Source organism: Alligator mississippiensis, chromosome 1 (assembly GCF_030867095.1).
Source record: "Alligator mississippiensis isolate rAllMis1 chromosome 1, rAllMis1, whole genome shotgun sequence".
NCBI classification, from domain to species: Eukaryota; Metazoa; Chordata; order Crocodylia; family Alligatoridae; genus Alligator; species Alligator mississippiensis.
The window spans coordinates 470,675,663-470,697,350 of NC_081824.1; the positions used below are offsets into that span (position 1 = coordinate 470,675,663).

Sequence of the window (21,688 nt, forward strand, 5' to 3'; positions counted from 1 at the left end):
TCATTGTAAAGATGCTGATATACTCTTATTTGAAATGCTGGGCACAATTTGAGTGTCTCCGTATGAGAAGCCCATTCAAATAGGAAGAGGTACAGAGAAGGGTTGCAAGGCTGATGATCAGGGGAACAGATGGTCCTGTTTTACCAGAGCAGAGAAAATAGTATGGCCTGCTCAGCTGAATAAGGCAGGCAAAGAGGTGACAATTACGCTCATTAAATATGTCTAGGATAAACACCATGGAGAGAGAGAGAGAACTATGTAAGCAAAGGGTCAGCGTTGTCATAAGCCCAGGTGAGTGTAAACTGGCCACGAATGAATTTGAGCTGGAAATTGGATGAAAGTTGCTGAATCTCAGAGCTGAAAGGTTGTAAAACAGCCTCCCACTGGTAGTTGGGGCAAAACTCCCAACTAGTTTAGGATAGAGGTTGGTCAGCTGATGAAGGGGTGATATGATGTAGTGCCTGGAAACTGGACTTCATGATGTAGGGAGTCACTTCTTGTACTTTGTCTGTCCTTGACTTCCTGTCACATCCTCTGCCCTTTGTTTCCTCCTCATCCGCTCCCTCCCCTTTCTCTACCCTCTGCTGACTTTGTTCCTCTCTGACCACTTGCAGCAAATCCATCTTGCTGTGCAGTCATGACGAAGGCTAGGCCCAACCTACATCCTTTTCAACCCTCAAACAAAAGCTTGATGGGGACTGAAGTGTTGCATCGACCTTGTGCTGAAGTGAGCTTCACTTGTGAGAAGGGAGAGGGGCACATCGTTGGGACAAGAGACACCGGAGCCCTTGCATGCGAGCTGGAGGAACTGTTGGAGGATTGCCATATTTAACGAGAAGCAAATGGGTGTTTGCCCGGTGCGTGCCCAAATCTCACTGTGCTCTGCCTGAGACCAGGGAGAATGAAATTTTCTCCCATGTCCACAAGGTGGGGGTGCTGGATCTCATTTGCAAGGCTGGCTTGATTTCTGCCATTCCCGTAACCCCAATAGCTTCCTCACGGCCAGTATAGTTCATCCCTGGTCCTAGCCAGGCATCCTGCCTCCTTCTGCTGGCCCCAAGCATGAGGAAGCAGCAGTCAGGACCTGCCAGAAGGGGACAAAATATATCAGGATGGAGAGAACCCACCTGGGAGGAGATATCAGCATTAATTGAAAGGCAATAAACTCACTTGGCTCCTTCCTTCCCTCACAACATGTCTTGAGCCCAGCAGGACCTGCTATTTACCCAAAGACCCAAGAGTGAGGGAGTCTGGGCTGAGTACTAGCTGAGGAGCCTTGAACTGGTCTGATTCAGACACTCGCTGAACCCAGGCTCTGAATGTGGAGGACCGGGTCCGACACCATGTCCTAGACAGCTGCTGGCTTGCCCTGTAGTGCCAACTGCTTGGTTGGTACTGCCTAGTTGAGACTGGGCATTGCTTTTGGGCTCCTATCAAGGCTTGCTGTAGGATGGCAATGAGGTGCTTAACATTTTGGGCCTAATTCTGCCCTTGTGATCAGGCCAATGGGTCAGCAGAAGCTGTCTGAGTGTAACTGGATGAGGTGCGATCAACCCAGATGATCATAAATGACCTTTTCTGCCTTTAACATCTTTTTTTTTTAATGGCAGTGGCTGAATTTGCCTCTTGAGAAGGGTACTATTCCTTTAGTCTTCTCTAAGAAGCACAAGAGGGGCTGTTCCAGACAAAAGGCCCCCAGTGAAGGAGAGGAAGTGAGGGAGGGTGGTTTTAGGGGTACTATTGTTGTCTTTCATCTAGTATTGCTCCTTGGCCAGTACTAGAGGAAGGAGACTGTTGACACTGTCACAGGACAGCCCCCATAAGAAGAGACAAAGATAAAATCCCTTCGCGGTCCCTTAGGCTCTTCATCAATTCACCTGCACCATGCATGTTTCCAGTACATCCTTGGGTGCCTGTACACAAGTGCAGAAGCTGCTCCGACAGGCTGTAATTGCTTGATTAATCGAGTCTGCTGGAGCATGGCAATCACCGTGCTCCAGCAGCCTTCTGCATCTCGTGTATCAGCATCCCCCCCACTTAGAAATGGTTGCAGCATTTTGCAACCATTCATTTGGCGAGCTTTAGGTCAAGTGCCCCTGTCACCATTTTTAAGCGCGGCGGGGGGACTCTGATACATGAGACTCTGCAGTGTTTTAATGACCGCAGCTCTCAGAGCCAGTGTAATTAAAGTGTTGCCCTTCCTACCCCCAGAACATGTGTAAAAGTTCCCCTTGTGTTTGTCCCTTAGCCACTGTTGGTTGTCAGGTGAGCATTACTGTACTCACTGGGCATGTCTACATGTTCATTAATGCGCCTTAGGTACTGTGCATTTAGTTTAGTACTTCCTTAATAAAGTGCTAACTAAATGTACAGTACCTAGAGTTACTGCACAGTAGCACTGGCGCAGTTATTTAGTGACACTTAGCCTACTGCACAGTGTTATTAGGCTAATGCTATTAGCATGGTTTTTGCTGTGAGACACTACTTCCCAGTATATTAGGCCAATGCATCTTGTGTAGACTCATCCACTGTCTTCTCCACCAACATTTTAAGGTGTTCCCCACCACAGTGGAGGAGGTGATAGGAAAGGCAGTGTCAGATCACATCCTTCCTGCCAGTAGAAGTGCTGGTTGTGCTAGGGCATAGTTATGCTAAGCTATAACTACAGTGCTGAAATGCAGTATGGGGCAAATGGGTCTCATGATTGCTGGGTGACCCAATTTAAAAATCAAATAAAATCAAAACACACTAATGAGTACAAAGATTCTGATTCAAAGAAGGGAATAGGAAAACAGCAGCTGAAAAACTTGAGGACTAGCATAAAAAGTAAGAACTCGCTCACGAGACAGAGATAAAAAACAAAATGTAGGTGTGTAGAGTTTGCACAAAAAAAATGAGTAGAGATGAGCATCTTGATGGAGAGAGAGAGAAGAAGAATTTGTATGAGATGGGGTGGGGGGCAGGCAAATATGAACACTGGGGTTGTGAGACCTGACCTTATAGAAGATTTGGGGGAGCGTGAATGATATACGGCATCTTTACCCACCAAGGACAAACTTTGCTAAGTTGGACTGACTGTTAGTTTGACCAACTGCTGCATTGTCCAAGAACAACAAAGTTTTGAGCTTTTGCCACCAAACACAGATCTGAATTGTATTTTCTGCATTGCCAAGAGCATATCACCACCTCTTGGCAGAGACCCTCATTTGACCTTGCTTTTTTTTGGTGTTTTTTTTTTTATTTGGGAGCTCTTAAACATCAGAGATGTTACCAGGGATCACTATGTGGAAGTGGCTCTCGTTGATCCCCATTTGCCCCTGTGAAAAACTATCATAACTGCATCTGTATCGGACCACGGCCATGTACAGGGAGCATGGAGGACCCTGTCAGGTGGGAGCTGGTCGTTTATGGTGGCTGGCCCCCACCAGCGTAAGGGAGTCATGGCCACATGCATTCAGGCAATGCGTTTCAGTCATGTCGGGGGCATGGGAGATGAAGAGGAATCTCTGCTTAGTGATTTATGGTCCCTGTGGAAGACACGGCTCATGTCCCCTCTTTGTCATTAATTTCCTAGCGTGTGTAACCCCTTCTCTGCCAGGGTCCAAACAATCTCTGGTGCAGTCGACAATTCATTCAAGGACTGCTCTCTTCAACCTGAGGCTTGTGTTAACACTGTATTCCTCAGTCTGAACCAGGCAGCTAGGGAATCGCATGCCCTGCGGTAGTTGTATTTAATACACAGAAGCCGACTTTCTTTCATGCAGCCACTATTTCCCCTCATCTCCTGCCTTGCAGCTGTTATACTTGTTGGCCAAGGAGCCTCTATGGCTTGGGGTGGGCCTCCATTGTTGGGTGCTCAATGAAACGCCACAGTGGAGGCTTGATTTCCAGGCGGCAAGTGCTTCATCATCATCATTGGCAATCCTTCAAAGTTGAGGATCACTGTCGTCCATGATTGTCTTATCTGTGAGTCCAGAGTCGGCTGACAATGCCTTTCCAGGATCGACAAGCTCTGTTGCAGCTTGGGTACATGTTTCCATGCAGGATGGGTGGCTCTAGGTTCTTGATTTGCTCCATGATGCACTGTTTCTGCTACTCCCACTTTTCTGTCTCCTGTTGTCATCATGAGGCTTCAAAGTATTGAGATCATTGCAGCAGGATCTTCCTCCATTTGGGGTGCTCCTGAGTGATAGTGTCCCAAGAGTTGATATCGCTGTCGTATTTTCTTCAAGCTGGCCATGAGAGCATCCTTGAGGCACCTTCTCTGCCCTTCTCTTGACTTGACTTCTCTTGACTTGCCTTGACTTGACTGCCCTTCTCTTGACTCTGCCTTGACCGAGCTGGGAGAATAAAACTTGCTTTAGGATTTTGGAGTTAGACATCCAATGTGGCCAGCCCAGTAAAGTTGATGTGGGATGCTCACTGTTGCAGCGCTCATGGTGTTTGCTTACAAGAGGACACTAATGTTGGTGTCTCTGTCTAAAAATCAAGTCCCTTTACAACATCTTAATTTGGGCACCCAAAATCACTGGCAACGTAGTTCTTTATAGACTAAAGCTCTTTTAGACCTTCGAGTCTGACTTGCAACGCAACAAAAGCCAAAGAATTTCCTCTAGTTGCTATTAAAGTGGCATCCAATTCTTCCCTTTTCTTCATCTCCAGCCAAACAATTCCAAAATGTCAAAGTAGTTTCATTTACAAATATTTGAACTAGGCCTGGGTTTGGGGGGGGTTGTTTTGTTGTGTTTTTTTGGTTTGTCTGTTTGTTTAAAAACAAAATTCAACTTTAATTGGAAATGTCCTCTCAATGGGTTGATGTACTCAATCTTTACAAAAACCAAAGTAAAAAAGAGAATTCAGACATTCCCCCTTCCTATTTAAAAACAAAAACAACCTAACAAAATTAACCGTTTGGGATTTTTTCCCCCAGGAAAAAAGAGTCTCCTTTTTTTTTTTTTTTGCGGGTGGTGGGGGTGGTTCGTTTTGGGGGTTTTTTGCTGTTGTTTTTTTTTTAACTTCAGTAAAAGGCCTTTTCATTCAAAACCCTTTTCAACAAGCTCTCAGTCTAGGTTTAGTCAGAGATGATTCTGCCTTGAGCAGGGGGCTAGACTAGATGACCTCAGGAGGTCCCTTCCTGCCCTACTTTCCTGTGATCCTTAGTAATCAACAGATGTCTGACAGTTCACGCTGTTTCACAGTCAGAGTTAAGGTTGTTCACAGCATCTGAGCTCTAAATTTCCTGGCATTCACATGCCTGACACTGCTGAATTCCTTCATGTCTACTTATAAGCTTAGGCCAAAACTTTCAAACTTCATTGCCTGCAGTTTGGCTCCCAACTGCACACTGAAGCCCCTACATGTAGGTAGCCCGACTTCCACCCCCAGCCCCCAATTCTAATGGGACCTTTGGGTGCCGAGCAGCACGAGATATCACTGCCATTTAGGCTCTGCAGGAGCAGTTTTGGGCACCCAAGTTCTAAAATGAAAGCCGTGCTGTAGCTCCAGCAAAGATGATTAACTATCTTCAAAAGTCTTTCGCATCCTGGATCTTCTTACCATGCAAATTCAAGCTGGAAGCCACGGGCATGGGTGAACTGGGCGGCTGCCCGAGGCCTGTACAGAAAGGGGGCCCAAAAGTGATAATTTTTGTGTTGTTATTATCATTATCTCCGGCAAAGGGAAGCTGGATACTAAACATTTCCCTGGGGCCACCGGGAATCTAGGTATGGTGCTGGGTATGGTGCATCTGGTTTGATTAAAGCATATATTTTACCTTAGGGATGCAGCTGTGGGCATGAAGCGCTGCACTTCTACTGAGCTGGGGGTAGCCCTGCTTTCTTCATGACACTTGTTTCCTTTTTCGAGGCCCTTTGTGACCTGTTTTTATCAGGCCGCTGACCTTGACCAAGATCCTCGGTCCTACTACAGTATGACACCCCCTAATAACAAAAGCACGGAGTTGCCACCAAGTCCAGGAAAGCAGAGTCGAGCTTTGAAACTGTATGTGTGTATATATATGTGTGTGTATATGTGTGTGTGTGTGTGTATACACACACATATACACACATATATACATATATGCACACACACATACACATATAAACACATATACATATATATATACTTTGTGTGTATATATATGTGTGTGTGTGTATATATATATATGTATGTATGTATGTATGTGTATATATATATGTGTGTGTGTGTGTGTGTATATATATATATATATATATATATATATATATATATATATATGCTGACACTCACCTAGTGTTCCCCTTGCCCTTTAAAACACAGGGACTCCCTTCCCCAGCCCCTTGTGTCTGCACAGTCCCAAGCATCAGCTCTGTAATCTCTCCTGAGCTCCTCCCCTTGGTAAGAAGGATCAGGGGTATGAATGGGCAGGCGATTGCACTGTATCAGGTACAGTGAGCAAAGCAGCGGCAGGCAAGGAGGAGAGGCGGCACTTTAACTCCTTCCAGGCGAGGGCTGTTCATTTACCCGGCACGTTTTCTCTGGGCAGACTGAAAGCTGGACTAATTGCAGCTCTCGGTAGAGAAGGTGGTGGTTGCACGTCCTGCGAAGGTAAGTCGGTCCCCAGAGCGAGCCTGGAGCTGCACAGCGCGGGGTGTCTGGATTGCTTGACTGCTAAGGATTTGCTGGAAAGCCTCTTAGAGCGGCAGGTCCTCGGAGCTGGAAATGCTTATGGGGGGCTGCTTCCTTTTCGCTCCTCAGACCTGAATCATGCCGCTGTTACTGTCGTGCAGTTACTGTTTGCCCCTGGGGCACTGCTCGGGGTGGCTTTGCTGTCCCCGTCACCCTTGAACAGATCTTTTCCAAAAGCAGTGCAACCTCAGGGCAGGGGATGAAGGCATTGTTTTATAAAGATAGGTGCCTTTAAGGCGATAAACAATAGAGCAGGTGGCTTCGGCGCACTCTGCCGTTGACAGATCGGGGCTATTATTATTAGATGAGTTTGCTGATTTAAATGACACCAGGATTGCAGCAGTGAATCCTCCCTTCCCCTTTTAGACGTATCATGTCCATAATCTCTTCAGGGGTCTCCAGCACTTGACTGAAGGCAGAAAAGAGTTCAAGTGGTAATAATTGTAGTCCAGCCGAACAACCGGAAACAGCATAGTACTATTAGTCTTAAAAATATGCTGATAGAAAAGCTGGGTCTGATGCCATCATTTATATCCACCCCGCTTGCAAAACAGACCATCCCGGAGATATTCAAAGCCATGTTTGTGCAGGCTTCATTGTCTGAGTTTGCTTCTGCAGCCAGGATTAGAGAGGGAAGTCATGCCCATGCATCTGCTTAATTTTGCTTGGGTCACTTAATAACAACAAGGAGGCTGAATTTGTTTGCGGAGAAGAATGAATGTTGCTTCTCGTTCTGTGTTCCCGGGCCATGGCCACTGCCGGTGTCTGTGCGTCTGGGGGGGAAGGGAGACCTGACACAAGCCCCTGCAGACCGAACCCCAAAGCTTTTACCAGCGCTGCAGTTAAGCCTGGAGTAGAGTAAAGGTCCCAAATGGTGAATACACTTTAAAACATCGCCATTTCAGAGGCACCTGCTCGGATTGAACTCCCAAGAACTTGCGCTCCCTTCATGGTGAAAGCAAGAACATCGATGCTTGGAGACTGGCTCGGGCCCGAGAGTCGATCCAGCACCATCTTGCCTCTGCCGGGAGCAACTCTAGCATAACCTCCCCCACGGGAACATTTCCACCGAACACCGGGAATATCACCCCCATATGGTTTCAGCGCTGGACAGTTCTGGTTATGCAGGGTCTCTTAGGCCAAGTACAGACATTGCAATTAAACTGGTCTAAGGGAACTAGGTCTAAACCTGTAATCATACAAAAGGTCGGTGCACATAGACCAGTCTAAAAATGCAGAACCTGGTCTAAAATAGACCTGGTTCGATGTGCCCTCAAATCTAATTGATTTAGGTTATACCAGTGAGTTGAACTTCTGTACTAGATCTCAAGGGGTAACATCCTTTGGCATCTTGGCCCTGGAGATCTTTCCAGTCCTTACAGGCTGTGGAGGTAGTATGGTTCGAGTGCCAGCTAGGGAGGATGGGAGGAGGAGTCCTATGTCTCTTCAAACTGGGATGGCCCGGTGGGTCTCTAAAACCCTCCGCAAAGGGAACTGGATGCTCCTGCACCCCCAGGCTGCCATGCTCGTGTGCAAGTGACTCCATAGGTGCTTGCAGCCCAGGGAGAAAGAGGGCCTAATCCCTCCCTGTTCACTTAAGGGTAAAACATTTGGCCCATCCTGAAACTGTTCACTGAAACATTGGCTATATTCTCCTCAGGGCCCCATTACTGTGTGTGGCTATCTGTCAGCCCCTATTAGCTTGAGCTGAGGGCCCGGTGGCTCCCTGTGGTAGCTGGAGTGCTTGTGGGTCACAGGAAGCAGCCTCTGAAAAAGTAGGATGGTCTTGTATGGCCAAAGCTATGGTTAGGTATCTGGGTTCAAGTCTCAGCTGTGCTACAGACACTTTGTGAGACCCTGGGCACTTCCCTTAACCTCCCTTCCTTGAAATGGGGATAAGATATCCCTATCCTAAGAAAGGTGTAGTGAAGATAACACCCATAATGGAGCGCTGCTTATAGACTCCAGTAGCTGGGCCCGTTAGAGGTGCTGAATCGATTGAATAGTGGTTTAAGGTTTAGGATGTCATTAGCTGCTGCCTGGCGGTGTCTGAGCTCCACTGACTTATAAATAGCTTTACCTAAATGGATATTCTTTGCAAATTTGCGTCCTCACCGATGCTTTTCAGACAGTCTGGGTCTTTCAGTGATAGCTGACTTTTTCATGTACAGTTTTGCATTTCCCCCTCCCTGGTTTTCATCCCTTGCGATGAATCTGTTGCTTCCTGGTTTGCACGGGCCAGCTCTTCCGAGTGCTGTGTGTCAGTCTCATGCTTGCTAACTTGTGACTTCACAATCCTTGGGTTGCCATGGGAAGGATTATGCTGCGATTAATGAAGCCATTGTCAGCTTGCAAGCTTTCAGAGCCTTTTCTTGATCTGCAGAGAACAGCTTTCAGGCCTGATAGAAGAAGGGGTAAAATTGGGAGAAACACATTCTGGCATTTTTTTAAAAGACTATCTCTGCATGGTACAAAGCTGGTGTGCTACTAGCCCAGGTGCAGGACTGGGACCTCAGTGGCATTTGGTTTGGGCACTAGTTATGATCTTGGGTTGACAAAGCACTGCCAGGTTGCAATTGCTGTGTTACTTCCCCTCTACGAAACCTGCTCCACTGACTCCCTTTTCTTGTGAAGCAAAGTTTTGGGTGCAATCATTTATTATTTGCTTTGGGAACAGCTGAAGACAGTGCCATGCAATTGGTGTGTGGTGGGCAAGCTGTCATGGAGATGTTCTGTGCTCATGGGACACTGCTTTCTCTGAGAAAGACAGGCCTGGACGTCTGTGAGGACTGGGGTTCCCTTTCAGCTAGCACAGAAGGGATGGTCTCTACTGTGCAGAGATTACAGGCTATTATTACTGCTTACATTGGCAACTAGATGCCCCAGCTAAGTTTCAGGACTTCATTATGCACGGGGCGGTACACCCCTACTAAGACGCAGGCCCTATCTTGAACCCTACGGGGCGCTTGTATAAGCTGCGTATTGTTTAAATGCACATTACGAAACAGCACCAAATATTGCCATCTTACTAGCTTCGTCACGTGTGAAAATACACGTTGTCATCTCTTTATCATGGTAGGTTTCGATGTATTGTGGCAAATTAGACCACCTCCGACATGTTTTTATTGTTAGCGTGGCCAATTGTTCCACCAGGATTATTTTTTATCGTGAGACTTTTGTGACATGTATTCTTGCACACAGCTAAAATCGCCATTTTCACAGTGAAAATGGACAAAGATGGGGAAGAGGAGCGTGGCTATACCCATTCATGGACAAGGGAGCTGGGCCCAATAGGCTACATCTAATAAAGGACATAGGAACCCACAGCAGGGCTCAGGTATAAGTCCAAAACCTGGAGACATCTAAATTCTTGACATTAAAATTGTCTTTCTACCTGAGTTCCCAGAGGGGCTAGATCTGATAGGTGTGTATGTCCTTTATTGGATCCAGCCCAAAGGAAATAATGGCACATCTATGGGCATGTTGATGTGAATTCCTGCATGAGCCTGTGTCTAGCACTGATAGAGTGAGCCCTGCCTCCTTGTTCTGCTGGGTATATTGGTGGCTGGCCATTAGGGTGGCTCAAGGATGTCCCTAAGTGTTAGTCTAGGACTGCAGTCAGGGTCTTTGTCTCAGGAGAAGTGCTGGAGGGGTGCTCACATCTGTTCCAGGCTGTTCAGGGCAGGGGAAGGAGGCAGCCAAAGGGACTCTTGGCTCAGTTTGGGGGGAGTCTCTGTAGACAGCGCCTCAGACTAAAACCTAGATTTGATACGGGACTTGTGGATCAGCTTAAGAAACAGCAGGGTCCATGCGGTTGAAAGAGTGGGGTCCATGCAGTTGCTGCATCCTGTGGGAAAGAAGAAAGAGGCAATCGTTCACGGTGCTGATGGGCCAAGACTGGGAGAGCAGAGGGGACTGGGCCGGAGGGGGGTCTTGCCATGCAGCTCTAGCTCAGTGGTGGTGGACTTATATGGAGCCTATATAATTGAGATCTGACTTGTACTTTAATAGATAAAGCCTCTCAGGGAAGGAGGGGAGTGTATTTTTTGTAGACTTTCCATTTGACAGAGCCATGAAAGGTCAGTCGATGAACCCTCCTGCCCCTTTTGATGGTAGACTGGAGTCCTGAGGTGCAGGCAGCCCAGCTTTCCTTTCTTCCCATGCTCTCTTCAGAGCACTGTGCTGCTTCCGGACATCTATGAATGGCAGATAGACCAGAGCGGGTGAAACCTCTTCACAGCTAAGGAACTTAAAGTGCGAGAAGGAATAGCCAAGAAGAGATCGGAGAGCCCTGCTAGGATGGGAAGAAGTAAACCAGCCGGCGCAGTCTGCTCCCTTGTCTATCTCCCTTGCATGGCTCAGAGCAGGCCATACAGCTTCAGTCTTGCCATTATGCAGTAGGTGGTGTCCAGTATGGGGCATTTTTAAAGGTATTTGGGCAGCAAACTAGGTGCCTAGTCAGGAGTATTGAAGATGTGTGATTTGGCCCCACACTTCTCTCCAAAGCCTTTGTCATTGGCAGGGACCTTGGTTTTCTGTGTATAAAAATCCCAAATTCTCTGATCAACCCCCCACGAAATTGGTGGTTTTCTTCTGTGATTAAAATGAGATGCCACCATATTATATATAATTTATATTTATAGGTACCAGTTCAACACAATGTTTTATTGATACATTTACAATTTGAAAGCAAGCTGGAAGCCCACAAGTGCCTCAATAAAATAAATTTAAAATATCTATATATTTTGGCATTTGATTTTGTTTTTTGTTTTTATCATAGAAAATCAGAGCTCCCCCTGCCCCCTTTGTTCACCAGGATGTGGGTTCAGCTGCAGCTGTCCCCTGCCTCCCTCTGTTGCCTTGTGGTGCTGAGCAGCCCTAATATGCCAGTGCCCTGCCCCTGCCCATGCCATTGCCCCTCACTCCCAAGCCACAGCCCCCTCCTCCCCTACCCTGCCAGTGCCCCTCACTCCTGATCCACAGCCCCTGGCCTTGCTAGTACCCCTCACTCCTGACCCACTGCCCCCCAGCCCCCAGTATGTGAAGAAGGGAGTGGGTGTGTTGGAGAAAGGGGAAGAGGAGGTGTGGGCACAGGCAATGTGGGGGGCAGAAGGGGTACAGGAAATGTAGTGGGGGAGTGAAGGGGGAACATGCCCCCCCCAAAAAAAATTTTGCACCCACAGTGGGGTGCAGAGCTGCAGCCAGGCTGGACCAGCTCTGGGCAGGAGCTACCTCCATGGCCCAATGGGCGGGACCCAGCATGGGAGGGAGCAGCATGCTGCCATGGCCGCCAAGCTGAGGTGCCCTATGCCAACCTGGCAGCACTGGGGGGCACATCTCCATGCCGCCACCACACCTCACCTTGGAGGCCATGGCAGCATGGTGCTCCCTCCTGTGTCAGGTCCTGCCCTCTGTACTGCAAAGATAGCTCCTGCCTGGAGCTGGTCCAACCTGGCTGTAGCCCCGTGCTCCACTGTGGGCACAGAAATCTCAAGGGGCACTTGCTCCCCCTGCCACATTGACTTGACCTCCCTGCCTCCCTTTGCCACATTATGTGTGCTCCCCACCCCCATAGACTTACTGGGAGGGACCTGCGGGAGCTGCTCTCCACCGCTGCTTGGCTACCAAGTGCACGCATGCACGCACGCACACACATTGTGCCCCCACTCCCCGCAGCACCTTGCAGGCTGAAACTCTTCCAGCCTGCAAGGGGAAACCTGCAGTTTCCTCTGATTTTTCTCCCTTAAAGAAGAAATCTGCAATTTTTCTGCAGCAAACAGAAAACCCGGATCCCTGGTCATTGGGAATGTGATTGAATAACAGTCTCCTTTCTCTAACAATGACCAACAAATACTGTTTCCTGGGAATCCTAGAGCTTTCCTATGGCTTTACACTGTGGATTATGAGTGACAAAGACCATCTTGTGCAGTGAGTCCATGGGTATGAAACTTGCGCACAAGACAGGGATAGTATCTGGGATGAGAAACGGTCCTGTTTCCCAGTGGCACTTCAGGATTTCCATGCCACGTGCAAAAGGTAACCCTACTAGATTGGCATGCTATTGAACTTCTATGTTACAGATCTGGTCTGAAAGTGTGTGGGAAGAAGGGGGGAGAGCTCAATAAAATGTGTCCATTGTTTAGCAAGAAATCAAATCTGGTTGGATTTTTTTTTTCTTTTTTGTAAACCATTTGGGAACAGAGATCCAGTGCCCCACACAGGGGGATAGTTTCAGGTTTCTTGTGCCCCTGGGGTCCTGGGGCAGACTTGGCTGTCTAGTTCAAGCTCTAGCAACTTGTGCCTTTAGCTCTGGAGGCCCATGGTTCAACCTGTCCATCTCAGTTTATCTGTGAAGATTGGGAGCTGTCACTTCTGTACCACCATTGCCTCTGCTGGACCTGTTCTGTAGACCATCACTATCCAGGGCCAGAACATTAAACATTAAACATTAAACCAGTGGCAAATCCAGGAGCAACTGAAGGGGAGGTTTGTTGTGGCAGGTGTAAGGTGAGGATTACTGTATTTTCTGACACACAACTCACCCCTGACTATAATGTGCATCTTGTTATTGAAAGGCAGAATGAAGAAAAAAGTGTTTTTTCTATGCAGAGTTATGGCTGCATAGATCAGGAGGAAAGCCTAATCTTCAGCTGCTTTGCCCTTCTTTTCCTGCTCGGGCTGTGAAATAGGAGGACAGAAACCAAGAGTAGCTAGCAGCCAGAAAAAAGGAGAGATGGTCCTTAACACCTGTGGAGTAGAGAACAATAAGTCAATTGACTCCCTGAGCTGCCTAAATAGTAATGCCACAGCTACTGCACCATGAAAAGGGAATCAAAGCAGGGTGCTTGTATACCGGGCAGAAAATCAGTTCCCCCAATTAATGCACACCTCAGTTTTGGGAGGCTGATTTTGGGGGGAAGATGTGGAGAAAATGAAGTAATCACCTCCCAGACACAAACTCCATTGCTAGATGTTTCCAAAGAGGTGTCTAAGAAATTGCAGTAATCCAGGCAGTGGGATGCATAGGGTAGGCCCCCTGCCTCTGTTGCAGGCTAAGATGCCCCTGTCCATTCAGAAGGGGAGTTGTCCTGACAGTGAACAATTTTTTTCATGTAATCTATGCTCCCTTTTTTTTTCTGCCCCTGTGAAATCAGTGGTGTTTTCATCCAACAGGGAAAGATCAAAGTTGTCCAGGGACATTGCACAGATACTCGGTCCAATGTGGGAGAAACCTGTAGGGTCAGATCCTAGCGGAGAGAGCAAAGGTGAGATACGTTCACCAGGACCAGCTGCTTCAGACAAATTTGTCTGGTATCAGTTGTAATCAGTCCTAATATCCACAATACAGAGCTTAAAGACTATTCAGGGCATATAGACTGCACTTCCTCTCCCTCTTAAAGATGATCCCTCCATGTCACACTTGGGGGAAAGGTTTTCCTGCTGCTGTCTTTCTATCTCTTCCATGCAAAGAAGAGACTGCAGTCAGCCCAGCATCCAACCTGGCACCTGCAACCTGCTCTTAATTCAATATTAAAATACAGATGTTTTGTAAAAGTTAGGTGAAGAAGTGGAAGGGGGAAAAAAATCTAGTGTCACAGGAACAATTGTGGTTTTTAAACTTAGGTATGCAAACTGGACTATAAGGTCTTTAGGGCAGGGGCTGGGTTTCAGTGTGCCACCATCACAGTGCATATCAGTATTAAAGACTACAGTAAGACCTGAATATTGGAAAATAGCAGGGATGGGAATGGAGCAATCAAATAAAACTGACTTAATTTATTTCTCTGCTCTTATTTATGACCCAAAACATGACATGGAACAAATTACTTGACTTCTCTGGCCCTGTTTCCCCTCTTATTCTTCTCTGTTCAGCTTATAAATTTGCCAGGGTATGGACTGCTTCCTATTCTGTAAATGGACAGCACCTAGCACTCTGCACCTCTGATCTCAGCAGAGGCCTTTAGGTATTACCCTCCTGCAAATAATTAGGGTTCTTGCCCCTTCTGAACTCCTGCAGTTAGAGGGGGGAAAATCAAGCCATTTATGTAGGTTCCCAGCCTAGGTATAGATTTGGGTGTCTAAAGTTTTGTACTGATGTTTGACATTTTATTGCAGTAGTTCTCCTGCGTCTCCACTTCCCAGTAGCATAACTAGAGCTGGCACCAATTTAGAGGGTTCACAAAAATGATGGCCATAGTTAGTGCTGCCCTGTCTACCGCCATTGTCCAAGGCACAGACATGGCTTGGTACACCTCTGCTGCTTCCTTCTCAGTAAAAGGAGCCTAAGCTGTCTGGGACGAGGGCCCTCTTTATCTCGGGATGTTCATAGCACCAACACAACAGTCTTCTGGTTCGTGACGGGGGCCTCCTGCAATAGGAGGAGCAATTCCTGCCAACGGTCTTGAAATGATGAGTTCATTTATGTTAGCAAAGTGCTGGAGAGCAGTAGATGAAAGGCACCAGAGAAGACAAAATTTTTATTCCTTTTGGACTATTTCAGGGTGGTGTGTGTATTAACACCATCCTTGCTCAAACAAAAATTGGTCAGAGTCTTGGCTGCATAAAAAACAACTGAGCCCTTCGAGTTGTTGGTCTCTTATCAATCTTTTTTTTTCTTAGGGCAGATGGGCTCCTGCTCCCTTTCCTTTCATTCTCTATTTCTACAAGGGCCACAGACATCTCCCCATCTCTCACTCTGGAAAATCTCTCGTGATGTGTTCCTAGATTCATAGCTTTCAGGGCTCGACAGGGCCGCTGGGCAGTCTAGCTTGATTCCCTTTACCAGGTAGGCTCCATCACCCCCGTATTGAGCCGCTAACTTCCCTTTGGCAAGTGTATATCATCTAAAGCTTGCTTAATAAGTATTCTCCAACTATTTGGGTTGGTCTAATAAAAGATATCAGATTCACCCAAGGAACCTTGTCTGCCTATCATCTACAAAGGCACTCAGTCCTGATCTGAAGACATCCAGGGATGAAGAATCTGTCACTTTCCCTTCACGTTCATTACCCTCACAGTTACAGGCATCGTGTTTCCTTTGTCATTTGGATCCACCAGGCATTCATTCATACAATACCCTTCAATACCCCTGCATGTGCAGGGCCAGATATAATGGGGTCCGGATCTCAATTAGGATGGATAGCCTCTTCCCAAAGATCGGCGGATCAATCAGTGGCATCAGTCAGAAAAGCAAGTGGTATGGACCACTTTATCCTGCCACGACTCTTTTATGCTGAAATTCCACCTGACTGCATTGTGACACGATCCTTTATTTGATTCATTTTTGTCACCGTGGCAGCTATGGGCAGAGGCTACAGCACAAAAGGAAACTAACTCTCCTTTGGAGGCCCTGCCTATTTTAGCACAACCAACCTGTATCGGATGCCCAGGCAGTGTATTGTTGTGTCTTAGCACGGGGAGGGAGAAAAGGTCAGGGCTTGTGTTCTGCTCCTTTGTTTGCGGCAGAGCATCAAAGGGACTGAATGCAGGGCAGATCTATTGAACTTGCTGCCAGAGGTTTAAAAATTGATGCTGATTTCCTGACACATCTCAGATTAATCCATGAAATGCATTGATTCTTTGCATTTCCAAGGTGGATTGGGGCCTGGTTTTTAGCTGCTATTGGACATAGGGTAGCAGGATGGGATCAATGCCATCTATCCTTGCCTCTCTCTAGTATCTGTATGGTTTCAGTGATTCTGGTGTCTGAATGTGTACATTGAGTTAAATCAGTCTTTAGTAAGCTAAGGGCAGAAAGGCAGTTTAGCCCTGTGGCTAGGACACTAGCCTGTATTTTGGGAGACCTGAGGTTTAATTCCCACCTCAGTTACAGACTCCCTGTGTGACCTTGGACAAGCCACTTAATGCACCCTCTGTCTCTTTCTTCCTTATTTGTAATGTTAAGAGTGCTTCCTACTTGCCAAGCATGTTGTAAGGCCAAATCCATTCATGGGTATGACATACTAAGCAGTTATGGTGAGAAGGGCCACATAAATACATAGATAACAAACTGTCTTCATAGAGCCTCTGGCCTCTACAGGCGCATCCGGATGAATGCACATGTGCAGTATGTGGTGTCACAAACTGCACGTGCCGCACATGCAGGCATTTGCTGTGCTACTAATTTGCAGCATTGCAGGGGTTTTTGACACCGGGAGATCCTGGTATCAAAAAAACCTGTGCCTGAAAAAAGCTCGAATGGTGGCAGTGTGCGCCACCCGAAACCAGAGCCTAGCCAAGTGGAGGTACACTTCAGCTGCTGGCCAGGCTCTGCGTGCCAGATCACTCCTGCTGGAGCCCTGGGAAGCCCCCCAAGAGCCCCAGGTAAGGCTGCTGGGGCCAGCCCAGATGCTGGCCTCAGCCTCCCTAACCCCACCTGGGGCAACTTTCCATGTGCCAGAGCATGCACTTATCCAGGAGACAAGTAGCAGTGGCACAACTATGTGCCGCTGCTATTTGTCCCTTGGGAAATGCATATGGATGCTCATCTGTATATGCCCTATGTGGCTTATGGAAAGCCTTGCTTGGACTAGGTGTTGTGGAGGAAGCAGCCAGACATGTGGATACATCCTGTTCATATTAGCTCTAAGGGCACAAGGGGAAAGGCAGAGCCACAAAGGAGCCCATTGCATCTCCTTGGACCTGGAAAGGCAATTTAGAGCAGAAGACCTCAACTGTCATAGAAAGAAGAAACAGTCTTTCAAAAGATCTCCAACCCCAAGGCCTTTGACCTCATCAGAAAATCTGCTCCCCATTTTCAGTGCTGAGCAATCTCGCATCCAGTGCCACCCTGCCCCTTTGTCATCTGACCCTATCATCCTCACTAGTAGCTCGCGCCCATTTATCAGCAGACCAGCAACGAGAATTGCTCCATTCGGTTTCAGAGGCACCCACTGACTCACAAGCTCGGTGCATCGGCTTTTGAGTTTGTTTTCTCTGAGCGACTCAAATGAAACACGTGACTGTGAAGAAATGCTAAGTGTGATGTGCTGACAGCAGCTAGCAGGAAGGAAATGGATGCAATCTGTCATTTCAAAGGAAAAACGTAGGTTTTAAAACTCGAGGTGTACTTGAATAATGTATTTGGCCAGTGGCTAGATGGTGGCCTTTGTTCCAGACAGCCTAGCAACCTTGACAGTGCATGCAGTATAATTCTTCCACGTCTCAGTAGCATTCACAATCAGGGTAATAAAGGGGACGTCTTGTAGCTGTTTGCAGCCGCTGGACTTTGCACAGACTGGAATGCCGGCCTAAACTTCACCCTGGGAGGAACCTCATTTAAGTATCCCTTCCCACGGCTAACAGTAGAGCCTTCCCTGTGAACTTGCTGGTCTTGCTGGTTTAACTAAATTTAATTTATATTGCATGCATATGCTGCGATTCGGTTTTAATGAACCAGGAGCAGAGAAGGGCTAGCAGCAATTTCTCCAGATTCCTCTCAGCGCTCTGCACAGTTACATCTGTCTGAAAGGGAATATGTAACCTTATCTACTTGCTGCTCGCAGGTGCCTTTGGCATGAACCGGAGCTATTATGCTGCTTTGCCCTGGGGTATTGTAATATGCCAGCTTGGAGCTTGTGATCGTTTGCCTCATTTATTAACAGTGCATTACTTTCTTTCAGGTAAAGGATGTCGTCTTTATCTTCGGTAGCAGAAGTTGGTATTTGTGGGGCTGAGATCCCACATTTGCTCTGTGACAGATAATTGTGATGCATGTTTTGTAGCCAAGCTGCCAGCTTATGACAGGGCCCGCATGCATCTCCCACTGGGCTCCATATTTCACTGAATACAAGAATAAGACGCACAGTGTTATATCAGCACGGACTATGAATGGATATAATCCATTCATGGGTTTTATAAGGGGCTTGGATTTTACAGTGGTGAAGGCCATAGACAAGTAGATAGAAATGCAGCCAGTTCTCCTAAGTGCAGGCCTACAAGACAGTTCATTATGTAGAGGCTGGGGGTCACCTCCAGGAAAATATGGGTGGATATGGGGTGGGTGGTTATGGGGGACACCTGGGGAACCCACCCCATACCCACCCCACAAACCCTATACGCTCCCAGAAGGAGTCAGTGCTGCAAGGTGGGGCTTGTAAACTCCTACTTAGTTTTGTTCCCAGTTCTGTTTTCTCCAGTAATCTGTGGCATCCCAATCTGTTAAGAAAATTAATTCATTTGTATTATCCAAGCACCAAGGAGCCCCAGACCCTGTCCTGAAGCTCACTGCAGTAGGTGCCGTACAAACATAATGGAGACATCTCTGCCCCAAAGACCTCTGAGTCTAAGACGGCAGATGGGTACAAAGAAACGAGACCAAACAGTCCAAAAAGACAGGCAGCGCTCTCCTCATTCTAGCAACCTTCCTTTTTCATGGCCTTGTGACAAAATATCAAGCCAAATTCACAAATTTTGTTGGAATCAACAGGCCACACCTCAAGAATTTCAGCCATGGTCTTGACCTTGTGACTTCTGGGCTATCAACTATGTGCCTTAGCACCCACACCATCCCAGCCAGTGATGTGACTGTTGTTAAGTGAGGGATTTTTGCTTTTGTTGGTAATATGGCTGAGGAGACCCAGCAGCAATTCTCCAAGCCCCCTTTGTGGTGGCTACGTTGCCCTTAACTTTAGGATGATCTTAACCAAGGGGTGGGCAATTATTTCTGGAGGGCTGCTTACTGAGTTTTGGCACTCCATCGAGGGCCGCATGACAGGCAGCCAGGGGCAGATAAATATTAATTTTCTATTTTTTTTAGGGACCCCGCGGGCTGGATAGAATATGCTGGTGGGCTGCATCCGGCCCGTGGGCTGCATTTTGCCCACCCCTGTTAACCCTACCATAAGCTTGTCTTGCTTTTCAGCCAGTCCTCTTTACAGTACAAACTTGCTCAACTTCCCCCAGGTTTTTCCCATCTGTGTTTTCTCTCTCAAGCACATATTTAGCTGGAATCAGACTAGAAAGATAAATACCTCTGCACCAACACGTATTTATGACCCTGCATTTCTTCTCCATCAGTTTTTCCTCCTCACATGCTGAGTACTGGCATCTAGATTACTCCATATTTATTATGAACAGGGCCAACACCATAGTCTTGATCAGTATGAGCTTGTTCTAAAGGCCATTCAGTTCAGTGGCACCCATTCACTTCATTGACCACTGGATCAGTGCATTGAAGCCAAAGGTCCTTCAAGCTACCCACGTCACCTTGCTGTGTTAAGTCCACAAATAGTCTGCCATGGCTGTTTGGATCACGTGCTGTGAATAATTCCAACATTTTCAGCAGCTTACTGGTATCATGACCTCCTCTGTGGGGCTGGGGTTCTCGTCTTATTCTAGCTGTAACCTATCTTCATGTCCTCAAGCTGATCCGATAGTATAACACCTCCAATTAAAATGTAAGCAGAGCAACTTTCTAATCAAGGGAGCATCAGCAAAGCAATTGGTCCAGACTGGGGTGGGGAGAGCGTTTGCCTTCCTCTGGAGCAGGATGTGGCTCTCTACGTGAGAGCCCTTGAATGTATATTAACAACCATTTACAGAAGCAGGACATAAGCTGCCATGGTCCCCCTGCTTTACCTGTGGCAGGTTAGAGTATTTTGGATTGTGTTGTATCACTGGTGACTGTAGTTTTACTAAGAGGTTACATTATGAGTTGCATAGGATGGTTTGCATACAGAAAATGCTGGGGGTTGGACTAGATGACCTCTGGAGGTTTCTTCCAGCCCCACTTCTCCATGACTTTATAATACAATGACGTACCTGGATATCATTTAACTAGACTCAACCTTTTTTAATGGAGATGTTTACAAATGGAGATGTTTACCAATACTCCTATGCAAATAACTTTCCATGGCTCTAGAAAGAGAGGGAAGTGAGAAGTGTCCAAAATAATCAGGGTGAAACCCTTTTCTTACTGAAGTCAATGGTAAAACTCTGATCATCTTTAAAACAGCAAAGAGATCACCGCTTTATCTTTTCTCCTTCAACTATAATCAAGAATGGAAAAAATAATTTAAAAGAATAATTAAAGGTGGAACTTTATGTTCATGAAATCCAGAGTCAGCTTGCTTGGAAAACTGGAAATGAGGAATAATTTACTATTAATCAGAAATTGTGATTGTACTGCTGATTGGCCAAGAATTAGTCTGTGCTAAGGTATCCTCTCCCATTTGGTATGATGATGCACTTGGTCTCATCCCTTTTATTATGTCTTGTGTCATTGCCTGTAATCTCTTTGAGGCAGGAGTTAGTGTAAATCATAGAAAATTAGGTTTGAAAGGAACCTCAGAGGTCACATCTAGTCCAACCCCCTGCTCAAAGCAGGATCATCCCCAGCTGCAGCATCCCAGTCAGGGCTTTGTCTAGCTGGGTTTTCAAAAACCTCCAAGGATGGAGATTGCACCACCTCTCTTGGTAGCCTGTTTCAGTGCTTTACTATCCTCCTAGTGAGAAAGTTCTTCCTAATATCTAACCTAAACTTCCCTTGTTGCAACTGGAGCCCATTTCTCCTTGTTCTGTCATCTGCCCCCACTGAAAACGGTCCAACTCCATCCTTTTTTGACCCCCCGTGGAGTTAGTTGAAAGCTGCTATTAAATCCCCTCTCAGTCTTCTCTTCTCCAGACTAAATAAACCCAGTTCCCTCCACCTCTCCTCACAAGTCGTTTGCCCCAACCCCCTAACTATTTTGTTGCTTTCTCTAATTTGTTTACAACCTTTCTGTAGTGGGGGCCCAAAATGGACACAGGACTCCAGATGTGGCCTCACCACTGCCAAATACAGCGGAAGAATCACTTCCCTCAATCTGCTGGCAGTGCTCCTACCAATGCAGCCCAGGATGCTGCTAGCCTTCTTGGGAACAAGGGCACACTGCTGGCTCATATTCAGCTTATTGTCCACTATAACCCCAGGTCCTTTCTGCAGAGATACTGCCCAGCCAGTCAGCCTCCAGCCTGTAGTGGTGCATGGGATTGTACAGGACTTTGCACTTGTCCTTGTTAAACCTCATGAGATGCCTTTTGG

General features: G+C 47.0%; 1 protein-coding gene across 1 annotated transcript in view; it reads left to right on the forward strand.

Annotated features, from left to right (window-relative positions):
- Nucleotides 1–6,425: 6,425 nt before the first annotated feature.
- Nucleotides 6,426–21,688, forward strand: part of MYO7A (myosin VIIA) — a 165,030-nt gene continuing 149,767 nt past the window's right edge. The window contains exon 1 of the mRNA XM_059722674.1: nucleotides 6,426–6,585. The gene's annotated coding sequence lies outside the window, so the exon portion shown is untranslated. The remainder of the gene's footprint in view (nucleotides 6,586–21,688) is intronic.